The sequence below is a fragment of the Vidua macroura genome, chromosome 13 (genome assembly GCF_024509145.1).
Source record: "Vidua macroura isolate BioBank_ID:100142 chromosome 13, ASM2450914v1, whole genome shotgun sequence".
In the NCBI taxonomy this organism is placed as follows: Eukaryota; Metazoa; Chordata; class Aves; order Passeriformes; family Viduidae; genus Vidua; species Vidua macroura.
In genome coordinates this window covers 6,167,344-6,173,850 of record NC_071583.1, presented here as the reverse complement: position 1 = coordinate 6,173,850, position 6,507 = coordinate 6,167,344, and positions in this window count along the sequence as shown.

The window sequence follows — 6,507 nt, the reverse complement described above, 5'->3', positions numbered from 1 at the left end:
TGAGCCTATAACCCAGCCCTAATCAGGGTTGTACTGAGACTGTGGTTCTGCTGAAGAACCAAAGCAGGAACAAAGCCATGTAGAAGGTCTTTGTGTCTTTCCTTACTTGGTGTTTCTAGTGAAATAAGCTTTCTGTGTAAGACCAGTGTGACTCTTCCCTGTGAGGGTGGTGGGGCCCTGCAGAGGTTGCCCAGAGAAGCTGTGGATGCCCCATGCCTGGAAGTGTTCAAGGACAGGCTAGACAGGGCTCTGAGCAACCTGCTGTAGTGGAAAGTACCCCTGCCCATGGCAGAGGGGTTGGAATTAGGTGGTCTTTAACACCCATTGCAACCCAAACACTCTATAATTCCATCATTCCAAAAAGGCTTTATGGTATCGGGAGCTTTGTATGAACTTACACAAGCTAATGGCAAGAACCTGTAACTTCCTTTTGCAAAAGGTTCAAGATATTTCGAAAAGCCCAAGTACAAGGGACAAGAAGCAGCTTAGAGACACAAAATTCAGAGCAGCATTCCACCTGTCTGAGGCAGGGAGCATCAGGGGACACCGTGCTGGCAGTGAGCCCAGCAGGTGAAACAGCTGAACCTGACCCTGGGCTGCCCCCCCTGAGTGCAGAGCATGGTCCTGATCAAACTTTGAAACAGTTTTTCACAATATTATTCATTAGGCATAACGGGTGGCAGCTTGCAGTTCCCTGGGGAGTAGAGATTGGCCAACACCATCTCTGAACAGAGTCCCTGAGCCCATCCCATGACCCCCATCCCCCCTGGGCACACCACGGTGTGATCCCTGGCACAGGCAGGGAGCAGCATTGTGGTGCTGAAACGTGACATGCTGGGAGGTCTCACTGTGTCACATCTGACCTTCCCAGCTTTCCTAATAGATTGTTCTTGTCATCAGGGCCTAACAAAATGCTTTACCTTGCTGGCATTTGCTGCTCAGCAGCAAGTACAAATCTGAGCTCCACAAACTTCACTTGGAAGTCCAGCACACTGATTTAGAAAGTAGCTTCAGAGGCTAAAAAGCTTAATTTTTTTCTTCCTCTGAAAAGATTAAATTTTAAATCTCTTTGTAAGAAGACATTTGCAGCTCAGCAGTCCTTTTAAATGACATTTCTTTCTTGATATGAAATAAATTGAAGTAAATTAGAAAATGTTCCACCAAATCAGTATTCTTAAATACTGAGGTGCAGAATACAGAAAAAGTGCCTTTTCTTTTCTATGAGGTCCAAGAAAAGGCCTCCAAGCACTTTTGAAGACCTTGCTCTGCACCTATTGTGTGCTTCTATATCCCAAATGCCCTCTTCATTATTATTTGAAGGCTCTCAGTTTTATGGTTTAATTTTCAATTCCATACCATTTCTAGCTCATAGCTGGTGTTTGTGGCCTGTCTTGCCAAAGTTCAGTGGCCACCAAGAAAGGTAATTTTTTCAACTATATATTTTATGTATTTTATCACTTCCTGATGTCCTTTTTGATCACAATTTAACTACACTGAAATTTAGCTGTGAATAAGGTTCCTCATCTTGAATTAATTCAGTTTTCTGAAGGTCACACTATCCTGTTCTTCTCTCATCCTCTCCTAAACTCTGTTAGAAATAAGATCTTCCTCATGGTTTCAGTCTGTGCTGGTTAAGTTTCAGAAAAGAACCCATGAGCACCACTATCCCTGACACTGATGGACAATTGCCTTTAGTCCAGTTTTGCAGCCATGGTCTTTAATCCACTGACCCTTGACCACATGCAAATAGAGGTTGTAAAATTCCTCTAAAGGTTCTCAAAATATTAATCTTCACTTCCATTGTAGAAAAATATGAACCTGCACTTTCAGTCTCAGCCCCTCTTTCAAGACCTGCCTGAAAATGCATAAAATGCTGTACTTCCTTTACTAGAAAAATTATCTGGAAGAAATATTGCATCAGCTGGAGTTCACTAATGCACAGCCAAAAGCTGTCATTAAGTGATTGATCATGCATTAAAGATAAAGTTATAAGTTTTAAAACAGATCTGGTAAAGGAAAATTTAAGTTCCTTTTAATTACCTATAGAAATAACTCACCTAAACACTGGCTTAATTCATTATGATCAGTACCATTATAATAAATATCAGATATATTCATAATTGCATGGCATTTATCTTCAGTTAATGACCTGTAGGAAGGTTATTAAATAGGTTTCATCCTTTGGTGACTGTAAATGGGAGAATTCATTGAGCTGGTTTGCAATCTCACTCCTCCTCCTGAAGCTCAGTTACTGCTGAGCCCTCCTGCAGCACAACAAAGGTGTTGGCCAGCCAGTGGCTCTGTGAGCATTACGTTTGACATCAATCCACTTAATCTGCTGCTCCTTACTGCTGTTGCTTGTGCTGGAAGCAGCTGCACTGCCAAATCCTAGAAGGGAAAGGTGGACTTATCTCACAGCCCTGGTCCAAGAAGGTGTTTGGCCAAGTGCTGTGTGGAAGAGCTCATCTTCCATGGCTGTGTCTATCCCCTGAATTGTCAGTGTCCTTGGTTTCCCTAAGCCTTATCAAAACCCTGGGTGGCCAAGCAGGCTGAAGGACCTTTTGTAACTATTAATTCACCTCCAGGCCTTTTGGTTCTCCTGGGATCTCAGTTCAAGGGTGGTGGCTCCCATCATCTCTGGTACCCTTAATCCAACTCTTCCTGCCTCTAACCGCAGTTAATGCCTGCAGTGCAGAGAGAGCAGCAGCCTGTCCTGGCAATTAATGGCTTTTCCTTGGCTGGTGGTTTATCTATCAGTCTTTCCTCTCTGGACTAATTTTAGAAGCTGGATTCAGTGCCAGCTTCACAGATGATCTTTTCATTTTGTAAAGGTGTTTGGCTTTGTTCACTAATAACTTAATTAGAGGTACTCTCCAGATTCCCTCTCTCTGCTTATGCAGCCCTCGCCCTTTCTGTTTTCCCTGTGTTCTTTTTCTGTCAGACCGGTACATCAGAGCTCCGAGGACCTGGGGTGATGAAACGTGGGAACACTGATGAGTCCGTAGGAGGATCAAGGGCTGCAGCACCTGAGAAATGGTTTGTCAAAAGCTTCTTTCAATTGCAGCCACATTAAAATGTCCCCCCTTGATGAAAAATGAGGGTGTTCGGGAAGCTGGGAGCTTAAGGGATGAGAGGGGACAGACATTTCATGGTCCACACAAAACTGGGAGGACTGGTGGTGTGCCAGATGGTTGTGCTGTCCTTCAGAGAGTCCTTGGCAGGCTGGAGAAATGGGCTAACAAATGCAAAGTCCTGTGCCTGGGGAGGAACAGCCCCTGAACCAGGACAGGCTGGTGCTGCTGGGCTGGAAAGCAGCTCTGCAGGGAAGATCCTGGGCGTCCTGATGGACACAGAGCTGTGCCTGAGGCAGCAGAGGGACCAAAGACAAAGAAGGCCACGGGTCTCCTGGACTGTCAGCAGGTCAAAGGAGGTGCTCCTGCCTCCCAGTTCACACTGGTGAGACACAGCTGCAAGGCTGGGTCCAGCACTGGGCTCCCCAGCACAGGAGAGATGTGGAAGTGCTGGAGTGAGGCCTGTGAAGGGCCATGGAGACACTGGAGGGGCTGGAGCATCTCACTGATGGGGAGAGGCTGAGAGAGCTGGGACTACTCAGCCTGGAGAAGAGGAGCCTTGGAATCCTGTCAGTGTATGCAAATACCTGGTGGAGGAAGTAAAAAAGACACAACCAGACTCTTCTCTGTGGAAGAACAATGAAATACAGGAAATTCTACTTAAACATAACAAACAACTTTCTTACTGTGAGCAAGGCTGAGCACTCAAATTGGTTGTCCAGAGAGGCTGTGGTTTCTCCTTCCTTGCAGGTGTTCAAAGCCCAATGGGACACATTCCTGGGCAACCTGCTGTAGGTGACCCTGCTTTGAGCAGGGACCAGGCAATCTCCAGAGCTGCCTCCAGCCTCAACCACTCACTGATTCTGTGATTTTTGCTATCTCTAAGGCAAATTACTTCTATTACTTTCATTAGGGTAAATTTTGCCTGCAAATCTTTCTGACATTTTCTGAATTTCTACCAGAAACTGGTGTTCACTCTTTCAGGAGCAATAACCATCTGTCCCAAGTCCCTGAATGAAAGCTTTTGCCTCTTATCTGTAGGTATGGTGGGAAAGAAACAGCAAAGACTGAAAACAGCTTATTGTTTATTAATGTTTGACTGAGTTTACATCCTTTCTGAAAGTCTGCAGCCTTGTGTATGCAAACTATTCTCCTGGATATCCTTCCTATGGGTATAAATATCTCTTTTTTTAAACTCTTTAATACATTCTTGGCCTCCGTCAGAATTCCTGGGGGCAAGAAATCCCTAAAAATGTGTTATATTAATACAAAATATATTACTTACAAAAAAGTCTGAATCCAGGTGCGACTGATTGTGCAAAGCCTTGCTTGGATTTTTCCAAAAATGTGACCTGAGGCCTAGGGCTGGAGGAGGGCTGTGATTTGATGGTTACCTGACCCCTGGCAGAAGAGTGAGATCCAGTGAGACTGACAGCAGCAGCCTCTCGTTCCAGCGTCACTGATTTTCTGGTTTTATTTAAATTGGAAAGGGGAAAGGGCTTGGGAAGCTGCCAGTGTTACAGCTTTAGTCACTGACAAGGCAAAATGTGCTGTAAAATACAGACAGCTCTCCTTTCAGTCGATGTAAAGTTGGAGCTAAACCTCTCCTCAGAGCAGGTACAGGGAGTGTGGATTGCATTGAGTCCTGGCCCTGCGAGGTTGGGAAGAGATTTGGTGTCTAACACCAGGCCCAGCCCTGCTGCAGGAGGGGATGGCAAAGGGATTGACTGCTTTGCATTGTTTAATTGCCCTCAGCACTGCAATCTGCAGCACTTTGCTAAATTATGGCTAATGTTCAGCTTTATTTCTTTGTGAGAAACAGCAGCCAGTAATGAAGTGGAGCATTTAGTCAATGGTGATAAATAATTTCTTTCTTAACCAGAAAACCAGTGGGGGAAAAAAGAGCCATAGATGAGCAATCAGGCTCTTCTTCTTTTGTCTCAGATAACATCACCAACAAGAAAATAGGAGCTTTAAGAAGTCATGTCCACCCAGGAGTTTATTGGTGCACCAGAGCAGGTTTTTCTAGACTTGACTCTGCCATCTGATGTTTAAACCTCAAACCTATTCTCTCTCAAGCATGCATTACAAAAGAGATTTTAGCTCTCTGCCCACATCACACTTTCTTCCCTCTTGCTTGAGCCTCCTGCTCTTGGCACAGGCAGACTCTCCTACAGAAACAGATGTTTCCCTCTTGCCTGTCAAGGACACACTGCTCTTGGGCTCAGGCTTTCTGCTTGCTGGTGCTTCCAGCCCAATGGGTAAGGCATGCTCCCTCTGGAGCTCCCTTCTCTCCCCCAGGAAACCCCTGCACCCCCGAGCAGCCCTGCGAGAAGAGACTGAAGTGAGCAGAAGTTTCCTGGAGCTTTTGCTGTCTGTCTGCTCTGGAGTACCACAGGGCTGGCCTGGGATGTGTTAATCCCCTGTATCAGGGACTGATTTGGCTCCCTGTAAATGCTTTGGCTGTTTGCACTGTCATGAGAATTTCCACAAACAAAGGGACCTGCTGGCACCCCCTGGCAGGGCCAGGGAAAGGGTATCAAGAAAATACAGACTGATTGCAGAAACTTCCTCATGGCCCCACCAGCAGCTTTCTTTGTGACTGGGGACCCTCAAGGTCCAGCCTCTGTTCAGAAAACCTTAAATTTTATGTACAAATTTAAAACAGGTGAGTGAGATACCCTGTAAGCTCTTGCTGGCTGCACAGCAGCAATTTTCAGTTCTGTTAAGAACAGACCAAATGTCTGGGGATGCTGCTGGCTGTGCCTGGATCCTGGGTGTTTACTCATTAGCTCTTTGTGTGCTCTTCCCTGCAAGGCACTGCTATCAGTGTTTGGAGAGAGGGTGCACACCAGTTGCTGCACTGCTTCCTCTGTTCTGTGCCTCATTAGTTGTAGCTCTTGGCATGTTGATAAAGCATTATCTCCCAGATAAGCTGAACACACTGCGTGGTTGTCTTGACTTGTGCAGTAGCACTTGGCCTCTGCCTCTGTGGGAAGCAGTGGAGAGGGTACATGATTAAATTGCCTCCTTGGAGGTACTGCCCCTGTAGCACCACCACAAGCACCAGTGTCTGAGAGGGGATTTGAAGATGAGCACCTGAGAAGTGTCCAGGTGTCCCCTTCCCAGCTGGGGAGCAAATGTATAGTGTCCTGGACTGGCAGCTGAGCAAGGGACAGCAGCAGCCCTGGCTTAACAGAGAGCTGTTCTGGACTGGGAAAGCAAACACCAGCTGGGGAGGGTCATGCTGCAATGGGCACGAAACAAAGGACGCCTCTAGACCTGATTTCTTGGGACTTGGGGGAATTTGGTGCTCTCTGGGCCACCCAACCACTCTGCCTTCCTGCAGCTCTTTGCCACTACATTTGGGCTTGTCCAATATCCAAGGAGTGGGAGCACCTGGGGTTTTGGTGCAGTTCAGAGCACATCATGAGGG